This window comes from Cyrtonyx montezumae, unplaced genomic scaffold (assembly GCF_038088225.1).
Source record: "Cyrtonyx montezumae isolate F1298 unplaced genomic scaffold, pur_monq_1.0 scaffold_3, whole genome shotgun sequence".
Taxonomy (NCBI): domain Eukaryota; kingdom Metazoa; phylum Chordata; class Aves; order Galliformes; family Odontophoridae; genus Cyrtonyx; species Cyrtonyx montezumae.
The window spans coordinates 14543791-14558005 of record NW_027072034.1 but is presented as its reverse complement, the minus strand read 5'-3'; positions in this window follow the sequence as shown (position 1 = coordinate 14558005).

Below are 14215 nucleotides of genomic sequence, written 5' to 3'. Positions count from 1 at the left end.
AAAGGAGAAGTATTGGTGTTTGTGACAGAAAACAGCGCAAGATCTGTAAAAGGAGAAGGAAAATGGATATGCATACAAAGGTGAGGAAGGAAGGTCATGACTTGTGTTGCTTATGGTTTTTTTTTTTTTTTGGAAGAACATAAAAATTCTGGCAGAAACAAAAGTAGAAGCAGGAAAAGGGGGGGAGATTTGAGTTAAAAGTGGTAAAAAAGTCATCAGATTGTGTGGGCCTGGGATTCAGTTAAACTAGAGCTGAGTGATTGGGAATGCATCAAAGTGTAAAAGAAGAATTTGCAGTGGAGCTTGACAGGAAAGATTGTATACTGTTCATGAAAAAGAATGGATAATGTGTATGTTGGTAGTGAGCCAGGGAAAGAGTGACATAATGAGACTTGAACTGGAAAAGAGGAGCCAAAGGCACCAAAGTGGAAGAAAGTATCAAAAACAGGTGCAGAAGAAGGCATATTATTGAGTCATTGGTAACAATGCAACTTTACAAACTGAAAGTAGTCATCTTACTTGGTCTTCAATGATGATATTGAGCTGAGGAAAGGTGAGTTTTGTTTCCTTAAGCTTCAAAATTCATTTGCTAGATCCTAGGGGATAGACAGATGAGGAAAGCTTGCTTACCCTCATCCTTTTCAAGTGATACAAACTTAGTTCCTGCAGGACATGTACTATCTCAGTACTAGAACAAATAAATTCCTGGTCAGTTCAATTGCTGCATTGATGGTGGTATCAGCCCCAGAGTACAATTAAACTGCACTGCTTTATTACTTCTGTTAGTTTGTATCACAGACTACACTGCAAATGTAAGCGTTTTTCTGTCCATTCAGTGGAATTATTAAAATTTCTTTTATAGATGTTATAAAACATAATATATAAAATCTATCAAGATAGCAGTTTTAGACTTTTTCATCAATTTCTGGACATGCATAGTACATTCAGCCTTAGCATCTATTTACATAGACACTTTTTCATATTAATCCCTTCCTGCTTCAACCATTTCAGTGTTAACATATCCTCCAGGAATCTCTTGAAGATACTTTATCACTTGAGACAGGATATTTATATACATATTATATATTTATACTTAAAAGTACATTTCAGAACACTTGGAGTATACTTTACGCCTGATTTTTGTTAAGAGAGCTAACTGATTGCCAGTGCAAATGGTAATACAATATTCTAGGAGTCAGTCTTCACATAATAACAAGTGAGGAGGAAACAATCAAGATTGATGCACCTATAGATGTAGTAGGCAGGTGTCAGTGGCTAATTTCAGTGATTAATTTCAGTGCACTAAAACTGAACGGTGTCAGGAGTCCTATAGAGAATCAGGGTGAGTTCATCTCACTAAGTCTCCTAGGCAACTTTTCTAGATGGTTTTCAGTGAGAGAGTATTTATCCACTGAATCACTGTCATGTTTTATTCAGTCTCACTATTGTCACATCTAAATGAGCAATAAACGTAATTTTCTCTGAAGTAACCAAGAAATAAATAGCTGTATAAGTAATGTTTTAAACTGATGTGTTTGTATGGCATCCTAACAGTCTAGTAGTCTTCCAGTCCTGGTAAGTCCACTGTCGTCCTTACTGTTGCTGTGTTATTTATTGGTTCAGTAGTAGACATTTAACAAGGAATAGTGCCATGCTTGTAGATAGCTTATAGGAAGGAATGTGATGAATGCAGGAGAAAGAATCAAATTAAAGTCCTCTGAAAGAAAAGCATCAATCTGAATTCAGGTGTGACATGTTCATAGACTGCTCTTCGGCCAGTTGGTGTGCACGCACGCTGGCCAGCCAGCACAGTCATCACTGAGTATCATGCCAAGCAGCAGGGCCGTCCTCCTGGACAAGAGCACAGGGAACAGCTGGAGGTGGTGAAAGAGGACTGTAGCAGGGGTGCCTAGAGAAAGAAGGGGAACTGAACTGGAAAACTTGAAAAAGTGAGATGGACCATTAAGGGGTATGGGAAGGAGGTCAGATTTGCTCCTAGGAGGGCAGAAGTACAGGGAAATCTGAGGGAAGCTATAGCTTTAAGCTCTGTACTGCATGTGGAACCATTTCTTATGTTATTTCCCTCCTCTTACTTTGAAAAACTTTTTTTTAAACATATCTTTTTCAACTCTAGGTTCCCAGACCTCAGTTTAGCAAAGAACTTCAGCAGATGATTGATCTAACAAATGAGTTCTACGCAATTCTCAATTGGTCAGAGGACCTAAACAAGTCTCCAGATGTGTTCAACATTAAGCCTATGTATACATACTCAAATGATTTAGACACTGAGCTATGTTAACGGCTCTGTCACTCTGAACCAAGAAAACTGCAAGGCGGCCACAGGTAACGGGATATGAAATTTTAGCTGCTTACACAGAAGCTGCCTTTGGGGCCATGCTATCATATGAGCATAGTGTGTCACTAATGGAAACAGTGAATAATAATAATTAAGACGACTCTGATATATTACATAGAATGTTTGTGAGCTTCCCATACTTTTTGCAGTTTCTACTCTTGGGTATTTAGGGTTATTTCAACACACCGTTGCTCTGTTAGGCTTAAAGCAAGTATAATATCTGGATGAGTTCTGGAACTTGAAAGCATTCTGGCAAGATTAGGAAGACTACAAATACATAAATAAAGTCATGAATGTTAACAAGACCAGTAACTTTTTGCAAGTTCATTGTTAATTCTCAGTGTACTTGGTAAATGCTTGCACAGTTTAATAGTAGTATATATTACTAAGGCTGACACAAATTCCTGGAACACACAATGTACTGACTTGCATTTTCTCATGAAAGCAAATTAATCTTAATGAATCCTTCCTTCACACAAAGTTATTGTGACTTATTTCCAGCATGGCTTTTAACAGGCTGAGTCTCATACTTAGCAAGGGTGAAAGAGCCATCAGCAATACAGATCTGATACTGATAATCAAACTGGATTGTGAGTAGGGAAACGTGTTTAAGTTTCCTTCTGATTCCTTGTCTGGCATGTTTATAGTAACATAGACTCATGGGAACACATTTGACAGTTACTTTAGTTACGAGGGACACTAATAGGCCAGAATAAGTTGAATTAAGCAAATCTGTGCATAGTAAATACATAAACAAAGATAAAAGAAACAGAATAACATTGGAATGGAGAAAAGAGAGGAAAGGTTGGTGGCACTATTGTACATGCCACATAGCAACACTTTTGCTTCAGTATGATTGTGCCTACAGAGATACTGTCATGTAATTTGTCCACAAACATTCAAGAATTCACTGCAGCTCTCTCTACAGTGGTAGAGAAAACATTTGCATAAGGAAACTATAAAAACTTTCTTAGTCCGAATGTCAAATTATTTCAAAGCTTCACAGATAGGATCTGAGGAATCTATGTGTTTTTACAGATGAAAGGTTGGCTTATTGGTCCTTAGCCTACCCATCAATAGCAGTGATTACCAACCTATTGTGTGAAGACACATCTTCAGAAAACCAGGATTACTCTGCATCTCCAATAACACTTCTTCAGTAGCTCTGTAGCCTACGTTTTTAGAATCATTATATCTACTGAGCATTGCTTTTATGTTGCTATTTAATACAAGTAAAACAGACAAACACGTGCTTTTCTGCCTGACATTCTGACTTTCCTGTTAAAAATAAGTTATTTAGAGAAATAAACAGTTGGTTTACATAAAATTCTTAAAGCCTGAGGTGCTTACTTACTTTAAAAGAGATTTTTATTTTATCACAAGAAGTTATTGCATTCCAAAGTGAATTTGTTATAGCTATCAAAGAGTCTGGACAGAATGTTTTTTAATAATTTTCATTAATTCCAGACAGTAAGGCAAAGTGTGGCTCAGTCATGTGATTTTCATTGGTTATGTATGCTCACTATGTCACTTCAGCAGCCTTAGTGACTCCACATCAACCATTCTTTTCATTCTTTTCATGCATCTTCTTTCCCTAGAACAGGTAGTATTAGCTGAAAATTTCTCTTGATTTTCAGAGCAGCCTGTGACCGTCAAATCACAAGAGAGATGGGCAAGAGATCAGGGCCCAGAAAAGTGTCAGTAACTTCAAAAATATTTAAATAAATTCAGTTTGTTAAAATCAACAGGTTTCAAAGGACCCTGTTCTTGACTGTACCTACTGATCTGTAAGTAGTAGTCTATATTGTGATTACAGAACACTGCACATGATGTGCATTTTCAAAAGCAAATAAAATACTTTTTTAATAAAATACAAGTTGTCTATCTGTAAACAGAAATATTTGGTACTACAAGTATCAGAACACTCACTGTGTTTTGTTTGTGCTCTTATCAGTATTCATTAGTATATATTATATGTTGAACACCTAAAATTACCAGGACAGTTGGATGAATACCTAGCATCTGGAAATACTGTATAGTTATTTTTAAATCAATGTTAGAGTAGGACATAACAGTGCTTTTTATTCCCCAGATACTTGTTCTGAATGAGTGAGATTGCAAATCTTCAAGCCTTTAAAGAGAGAGGGCAATAACCCCTACACTTCTACCACTCTAGTTCCTTCCATGCTTTTAAAGACTCTGACAGCTTTACAAGACTTACAGCTGACCACTGAGAAAAAAAAAAAAGTATGCATTTTCATAGCTACAGGTTGCTATAAAAAAGGAAAAAAGAAAAATAATTTTTAAGATAGAGGATTTTTCATCAGTTTTATGATTTTTGTGTTCTGCTACTGCCTAAGTTATGTGATGCTTGGTGACATCTTAACTTGCACTGATAAAAATTGTTACATTCTGGGTCATCTCTGAGTGTGTACAGTATTCCATATAGACATGTTTCCTGCAAGGCTCAGAACAAATGAGCATCTGGGATCCATTTGCATACTCAACATTTCATTTCTTCCAGCTAAATGCCACTCCCGTATTCCCAGCAGTTTTACTGCTGAACATCTAGCAGATACAAATCCCTTAGTGGGAAAAACTGTATATCTTGATAAAGAACATTTGCAAATGGAATACTTTTATTAAATTGCAGCATTAAAAATGATATTTTGAATATTGAAGTTGTGAAGAAGTATGATTTAAAATTATTAGCAATTATCACTGCTCAGAGATAGTTGTTATGAAATGTCTCAGTAAGTAATAAACAGAAATATATCATCTTCTATTCTCAGAGTTTGATTCATCCCACTTTATTATATTTTATTATTTAGGAGTTTAGGCTTATATGGGCTAAATCCATAGTTAGTGTACTAAGTGCTGAATATTACAATATTTCAGTACTCAATATTGGAAGAGAGTGTCTTGATCTTTGTTCAAGTCAGCAGATATGAAGCTAGCAAGACAAAGACATTACAATCAGGAACCTGAAAAGCTACTAAAACTGAGAGGAAGTTGCCAGAACCTGACAAAAATACGAAGTTAGAGTTTGGCTGGACAATGGGAGTGGAACAAGAAGCTCAGAAGAGGCAGATATATAAATGCAGTGGAGTAACACCTGAACAATTAGCACTGGGGAGCTGGAATTACCAAGAGGAAGAGAATTACCAGAAAGAGAATGAGATTGAGCATTGGATTACAGCTGTGAGGCCAGATGATGCAATTATGGATGACTGAGCAATGAGGTGAGGGCTGAGAAGTCTGAACGAAGCAGCATGGTATATAGGCAAAGAGAAAAAAAGGGATGAGGTCAACCTGTCCTAAGGGACACAAGTTTTACTAAAACTGAGAGCCAAAACCTCTTTTTCTACTCCAGAACTATCTGAAAAACAATTAAAAAAAAACAAAAAAAAACCCCACCATCACCACCACCACCAACAACAAAACAAGGAGGAGGGTGGGGGCTCTTTGTACACTGACATACTAGAAATTAAATTTATGATTGGAAGAAAAATCAAGGAACTCTATTCTATCTGTTGACTAAAGGGAAGGTTGAAAGAACCTGAAGTCAGACAAATCCAAAACACAAATCCATATCCAATTTATATTTTCAGTCCTGAAAGTTAATGTCTATTAACAAGAGATATGGCAATTTTTTTAAGAACTTTAAAAAGAAATATCAACATTTTTCCAATTTATAGAGCAAAATATTCTTCTGTAAGAAATTCCTGTGCCCTATGCTATCTAATAATTGCAGTGTTTCTATCTTATCTTTTATCTTGTATGTGCCCTGCTCAGATTTCTGTTGTAGTCTAGATAGAAAAGAATGACTTCCTGTACTATTATTCAGTTACTTGAAGTTTTCAGCTATACTGAGATTAACATGAGAGAATTTTCAGGAAAAATAATCTACAGTTTCAGAAAACTGAATATGTACAATGGGCCCCAGACATGATTTCCTGTGCTCTTTAACATCTATATCAATTACATAGACAGTGGGATTGAGCTGGATATGAGCAAGCAGTGTACACTCACAGCCCAGAAGGCCAACTGTATCCTGGGCTGCATTAAAAGAGGGGTGACCAGCAGGAAGAGGGAGATGATTGTCCCCATCTGCTCTGCCTTTGTGAGATCCCACCTGGAGTAAAGGCTTTACTGCAGGTCTACCAGCACAAGAAAGGTGAGGAAACCCATGAAGCTGATTAGAAGACAAGCACCTCTCTTGCACAGACAAAGTGAGGGAGCTGGGCTTGTTCAGCCTGGAGAAAAGAAGGCTCAGGGGCCTTTCAGTACATAAAAGTAGCTTATAATCAAGAGCTACACTGATAGTGGTTGAACATGGGGGAATAATTTTACACTAAAAGAGATTAGATTACATGTTAGCTGGAAATTTTGTACTCAGAGTGTGGAGATGGAACTGGCTGCCCAGAGGAACTGTGGATGCTCCATTCCTGCAGGTGTTCAAGGCCACACTGGATGGAGCTGTGGGCACCCTGATCTGGTAGTGGCAGCCAGCCCAAAGCAGATGGGTTGGAACTAGATGATCTTTGAAGTCCCTTCTAACACAAGTTATTTTATGATTCTATGATTGCGATTCATTGGTCACAAAAAGACATTACTGTTTAATCAATTTAATTATTCTTTAAACTCCTCTGTTTTGTGTTTGTAATGTGAATAGATATAAATTTATATTTCACAAAATACAGAAAAATAACGTTGTTTAGCCTGAGTAAGAATGAAATATACTGACAAATAATCCACAATTTTTCTACATTTCCTTTTCCTTTCTTTGCAGTACAAAACATCAAAATCATTTTTATGTTATGCTTCATATTGTTCTTGTAAGTTTTTAACAGATGAAAAAATTAAGCTGCAGAAAGCCTGATTGTTCTCAATATAAACAAAAAGAAAAGCCACACTTCACCCATTATTTTCACATCTAAACACTATGAAGTATTATCAAATCCAGCTGATGTATGCATAAATTATCAGATGTTAAGTATAATAGTTAAGTCTATTCAGATATATAGTTATGAGAAACACCTTCCAGTTCTGATAGATCAAACACATTTCATGCACATAATGATGATCTGTAGAAAATTATTCTAAATATGTCTAATGAAATTGTAAAAACAGTTTTTTTTTTTTGCTAAGACAGTGCCTATGAGCCAATCAACAATGTTGATTAACTACAACAAATGGATTAAAATCTAACACAACAATTTCTACTTATAGAGTAGATATAATTTTAAAATCTAAAACAAATCTGTATTTTCCACCTGTGAAGGTAATGTTTCCAAGAGCACAACAAATGTAGACTGAAATAAAATCTCCAGAAATTATGAAGTGCTCCAGATGTTATGAACATAAAAATTCAAATTTTGGGGATTTCTTCTAGATTCTAAATATTCTGAGTTTTTCTGGAAGTAGCTTTCTGCCCCGTGACTACAGAGGCTAGAGAGGGTAATTTTTATTTAGTTTGGTTCTTCAGAAGATTTTGACAGGGGCATAGTGTAGAGAATCCAGTGGAGGGCCAAGATGATCAATGGACTGGAGCACCCCTCCTATGAGGAGAAGCTGAGACAACTGCCACTGTTCAGTTTGGAGAAGAGGCAGCTCACTAGGGATCTTACCAATGTGCATAAATACCTGAAGGGAATGTGCAGAGGATGGAGCCAGGCTATTTTCAGTATGTCCATACCAGGACAAGAGGCAATGGGCACAAACTAGAACTGAAGAAGTTCACTCTGAACATCAGGAAACATTTCTGTGTTGTGCAGGTGATGGAGAGCTGGTAGAGGCTACCCAAAGAAGCTGTGTCTCTTTGGAGACTTTCAAAAGCCACCTGGACCTGGACCCTAGCCCCCTGCCCTTAGAGGCCCTCTTTGAGTAGGGGGTTAGGCAAGACAACTTCCAGAGTCCTTTCCAATCTCAACCATTCAGTGATTCTGTGAAAGTCTGATGAATTAGGTTCTAAATTCAGCGCTTCACAGAAATCCTTCTGCATCAGCTATAGCAAAAGCTCATACATTTCCAAGAAGTAGAAAACAGTCCAATAAGAGATTTTTCTTAATACTGTTCTATCCAAGTAGTTTCCTATGCCTTATGTAGAGAATTAAGCTAAATTCCTCTTTTTCTGACTGGAGATATATTATTACCTATTCAACAGTGCTTGTTTTTAATAGGCTTCTCCTCCGGGTTCATAACAATTCCCACCAATGTCAATAGGAGTGATGTGAACATATGGTTAGAGAAGTCCTGAGAGAGGGCAGCTAGTCTCATGCCAAGTGAACAAGATTTTGCATCACATTTCAAGCGTTTTGTGGATTGGGTGCTGCCAGAAGTGCTGTAGTAACAGCATTGTTTGCAGTATTTTGACATTGTGTGGGAGGCAACCTGGAAACACGGGCAAGCAATTCAGCATTGCTAAAGGGTGAAACTGCAGACTGAGAAAGTTTTTAGTAGAAGGGAAACTTTAAGTTAACTAATTTTCTCATTGTCTGACATGCTGTTGGGATACATGATTTTTCATTTATCCATAGGAATCAGAATGCCTCTTTGTGCTAATGTTAATTGGTGCAAATGACTTTGTGCCAAAATAAACTCAGTCTCCAGAAGTATGTGAAAGGCTCAGGAAATCTTCTTGTTTAACTTCTTTCCCTTCTTGCAAGATGATTTACATCTGAAAGCTGTTCAGGATTTTTAAATTTGCAGAATCCAATGTGTGTTTTGTAATGTTGGAGCCTTCTAGCTCTTAAATATAACAAGATTACACCAAGTTGGAAGGTATGTTGATCTGCTGGAGGGTAGAAAGACACTACAGAGGGACCTGGATAGACTACACTGATGGGCCGAGGTAAACTGTGAGTTGTAATAGGGCCAAGTGTCAGGTCTTGGATTTTGGTCACAATGCCAGGCAATCCTACATACAGGCTTGGGAAGTAGTGGCTGGAAAGGTACCTGTTGGAAAAGGACCTTTGTGTACTGATGGACATTTGGCTGAATATGAGCCAGCAGTGTGCCCAGGTTGCCAAGAAGGCCAATGGCATCCTGGCCTGTATCAGGAATGGTGTGGTGAGCAGGACTAGGGAAGTAATCCTGCCCCTGTACTTGGCACTGGTGAGGCCCCACCTTGAGTACTGTGTACAGTTTTGTGCACCTCAATACAGAAAGGACACTGAGGTGCTGGAGCAGGTCCAAAGAAGGGTAACAAGGCTGCTGAAGGGCTTGGAGAATATGCCCTATGAGGAGCTGTTTAGTCTGGGGAAGAGGAGGCTGAGGGGAGACCTTATTTCTCTCTTCAAATACTTGAAATGTAATTGCAGTGAGAGCCAGGTTGGTCTCGTCACTGGTGACAGGTGACAGGACATGGGGAAATGGCTTCAAGTTGCACCAGGGGAGGTTTAGGTTGGATTAAAGGAAAAGCTTCTTTTCAGAAGGGGTCGTTGAACACTGGAATAGGCTCCCCAAGGAGGTGTTTGAGTCACCTTCCCTGAATGAATATGTTTAAGATTTCAGGAACACTTTGAATTGCCACTGAGAGACATCTGGAACATTTTCAGTCCCTTCTTTGGGCCATTACTCAACAGGGGGAACCCAGACCTATCATTCAGGTAGCAAATTACACAGATAAAAAGATTAAAATTTTACTGTGAAGGAGGAGGAAAAACAAAAACAAACAAACAAAAAGATGAGTGAATAACATGTTTTAGAATTCAGGCATTTATCCACAGCTGTCAGTTCATGTCTACCTAAACCAAACTGCAAGTCTTTGTGGCTTGCCCATCACAGATCACCTCTTGAGATATGAACACTGTTGCTATTTCAGATAACATGGGGTTTATCTTCAAAGTCAAAGTCCTTTAAAAAGTTTATTCAAAGTGATGGTTAATCCAAGTATGAAAGTCACACAGTTGCATTAAAAAAAAAAAATTCCAGTTGATAGTGTAAGCCTCCACAAATTGAAATAAGTACTGCTTTCTTGAGGGATTGTGAAAGCAAGTCTCTATGCCAAATATTTGATCTGTTCTGTTCTCTTGCAAGATGTATACTCTGCATAAACCTCTCTCTGAATTGGGGCCTGCTTGTCCAGATGAATACATTATTCCACTGTGTGGAGAAAGGCTGATCTAGAGGCAAATTATTGAGCATAATTTATTCCATATCCTTGCTGGAATAACTTGTGCTCCTGAGCCTCCTCAGATGTGTAGTCAATAGGGAACTGTCTGGCTACATGAGGTTTCTTAATACATCTTTCAGCTAAATCAGAGATTCAAATGCAAAATCCAGCATCCAGGGAGACCATCTGAATCTGTGGTGTTCCCTGGAGAACTGGAGGTCTATAAACCAATGAATGGATTACAGTGAAATGTAAATTCGGAATTTTCAATTCTGGGAGCAATGACAATACTCCAATATTTTTCAAGCTGTGTACATCTCCCTCAGTCAAACAGCGGCAACTCCCAGCATTTAACAGGGCTGTAATGTACTCTGGGAGAAAGTTTAAGTGCTGATTGTACCTAAATAGGTAGCTTTTATATATTTTCAAGACTGTCTTCATTTTGGGAATTGTCTCTTCATACTAAATTCTTACAGTAATGTACTGAACACTTGTCTATTTTTTTGCATTTTTATCTGTTAAAGTGAAGCAGTTTTTAAAGCTTCTTTCTAGATTCTTAAGAGCAGCCCAACAGATAAAAAGTGGCTGGTCTTTACTGGAGTAAAGTGGTCTCTACTGGACTCTCTCAGGAAAATGCAGCATGAGGCCACAGAACTGGAAACATCTGCAGATACTTCAAGTGACTTAAATGGAAAACAATGCTACTGAGGTGAGGAACAGATATTGTTCAGCTGCAGCCTATGCTGAGGAAGGGGTGCTCTATTCACGCAATACCTTTAAAAGGCATCTATTTATGGATGCCTTAAAATGTTGTGTAATTTGAAATTTGGTGCTCGCTAAATAGTGTTGAGCAAACTAGGTCAAATTGAAAGGGAGATCAGATCTCCTCAGTGCTAGATAAACTACTGAGATGCAGTAGTTCTTTCTCCCTCTTTTTCTCCCCTGCTCTTTCAGTGCTGAAGTGATACAGTAGTTCTAGCTATCAGATTTGTACTTGTCAGATCAAGCCTTTTACTTCAAACTTGTCTCATTCCTTCCAAAGACATTGTTCAGCTTTTCTTCTTGTCATTTCCAAACTCAGATGTATATGGAGCAGCAGCACAGAGAAGCACCTCAACTGCCCCTCATCACCATAAGAAAGAGGAAAGAAAGTATGTGCCTACCTTACTGATCAGTGCAATGCACAGACAGAAGGACTGGGACTCAGTTTGTTGTGGTGTGTCATGATTCTTGGATCACAGATCTACACTGTCTGCTATTTCTTGGTGATGAAGTACACATCGGCTGCAAGTCCTAGGCATGTATCATGCAAACATAAGGAGGGAGCTGTTTTGGGACTCTACATCCACATTACAGTAGAGTATATGTCCCGTGAACCGCTTCTTCTGTGGTTCCACTCAGAAGGAAAACTTACACAAATCCGTAGTATGCATCTGTGCTTGCTTCATAAATGCAAACATAGGTGGTACATTTCAAAGACCTCTAATCGATCTGGTTTCAGAAGTTTTTTTATGATAGAGTATATGATCATAATTATGAAATGCATTACTGACATATGTATTGAAGAAAATCTCACCTTTGTGTTATGCTTATGATGTCACTGAGCTAAAGGCCTTATCTCTTCTCAACTACAACAAAGAAGCATATCATCTATGATGTAGGCTTCATATGTTAAATTTACTGTGCCTTTGCTGTTGTTATTGTTTTTGTTCCACTTTTAGTTCCACTGGAGGTAGTGAAATGCATTCTAATCTGAGCACTTCTCTACAATAATGTCTTCAGATTGTGACACTGGGGTCAAGTGTCTCAAGAAAATAAAATTAAAGTGTTTTAGTATGCTGTTTCTCTCCAGTTATGTATTCACCCTATAATGAACAGTACAGAAACAACATGAGTATAGAAATGTCAGAATAAATTCCATAATCTTGATGCCATTTAAATATTACTTCTGGCTAAGTATTTCTTCTGAACCAAACACATGACTTGAGCTTTCAGACAAGAGCTTGTTTCTGAGCTGATTCATGTCGGTTTTGTACTTGTAAACGTCTTTTCATTTCAGTGGTGTTAATTCATATTTTCAGTAACTCAATAGAACAGAATACAGAGTAGACTCTTAAAATGTCTCTTTCAGAACAGCCAGTAAACTCCCATGGTACCCAAAGTAAAACTGTTAATGCCAGTATCAGAGGTAAAAAATTAAACCAGTCAGGATACAGTAGGTGTATTCACCTAAACTAATCCAGGGATGAATCACACAGCTACTTCTGTGAGTTCATCTCACTAAAGAATAAGTATTGTATAGAATGTGACAATAGTTATTGTATCTTTGTTTCCACATAATGTGGGTTGTATGAGATATAATTTGTATACAAGGGCCTAGACACTAAACTAATTTTGCTAAGATCACTTAATGTTAAATCAGAGAAGAATAGGTGAACTAGAAAAAGAAGATGCAAATGGTATATTTCTCATATTTTCTCTCAATCTTTTTCTGAGGTTATGAGAAAAGAAGAAGTAAAAATTGGAAGGTTGATGGAAGGTTAAAACATTCACAGAACAAACTTGATTTATTCAAGCTTTTTGAAGTCCCAAGAAACAATTTTAATGGGAGCTGAAAGACCTGAGAAGAAACCTTAGTGGTGTGCAGCAAAATAATGTGGAAAAAAAAAATCTCCATATTTCTTCAGCCTCTAGCTTACCTCTCACTGTGGGGAATCTTGCTGTGAAGAGATTAATCACTGCTGCTTAATAGTTTCTCTGAGAGTTGCTCCAGGATAGCAAGTAGCCACATAATGCGGCAGATTCATTCTTCTTTTAGTATGGCACCTAGCGTACTGTTAAATGTGCCAAAGGGATTACAAATTTGGTGCAAAACTAACCAGTAGATGCTGGAAACATATTACTTGGTTCTCAAGAGGCCACAGAATCTGGAAAAAAAGAGAATATCTCGTCCCCTCTCTACTTTTATTTTATGGAGGAAATGAACAGCTTCCTACCAGGCTATTTAAATATCTAGGTCTCAAAGTTTTTGCATGTTCTGAAGCTACTGCCTACACTGAACCTTTATTAAGAATTTTGACACCTCATCCTGATCTCACTCTTTATTTTCTGCCATTTATAGTCCTTGATTTCCTGAGAGGGCAGAATGGACATTTACTTGAATGCAATAACTACTAGTATGTGTTTACATGCCTCTCCTTGTCAATTCTGCTTAGCTCCCCTTCCTACTAGCATCAAAATGTCTCTAGTTCCTTTCTGTTCCTATTGGACTACATTATTTTCCCCCTCTCTTTATCTCCTCCATTTGCGAATCAGCCTGGTTTTGAGTCACCATCTCTAGTGGTTCAATTTACAATGAAGAAAAATCCAACAAAGAAGTCTTTAGCAAACTGGTACTTGTATAAGATCTGAAACAAGGAAACATACAAGGAAGATCACTTGGCCACAGACTAAAAAGAAGGTTCCTAGGATGGCAAAACTAACCCACTTCTGTGTGTGTGTTCCTTCGTTACTGAATCAAGATTTCAACAGCTTTACCTGAACGTTCTTCAGAGACTGTGGTTCAAAGATGTTGGCTTTAAGGGGTTTGCACTTTTTTTCCTTTGGCAAGAAAAATGGGCAGGCGTATTTAAGCTAAATGCTTTTCAAAGTAACTTTCACAGAGGCTTTCATCTCTCTTTTTCTTTGTTTACAATTTTCCTGAAAATAACTGCAGTAAGACAAGTGCAAAGTCTTTTTGATCA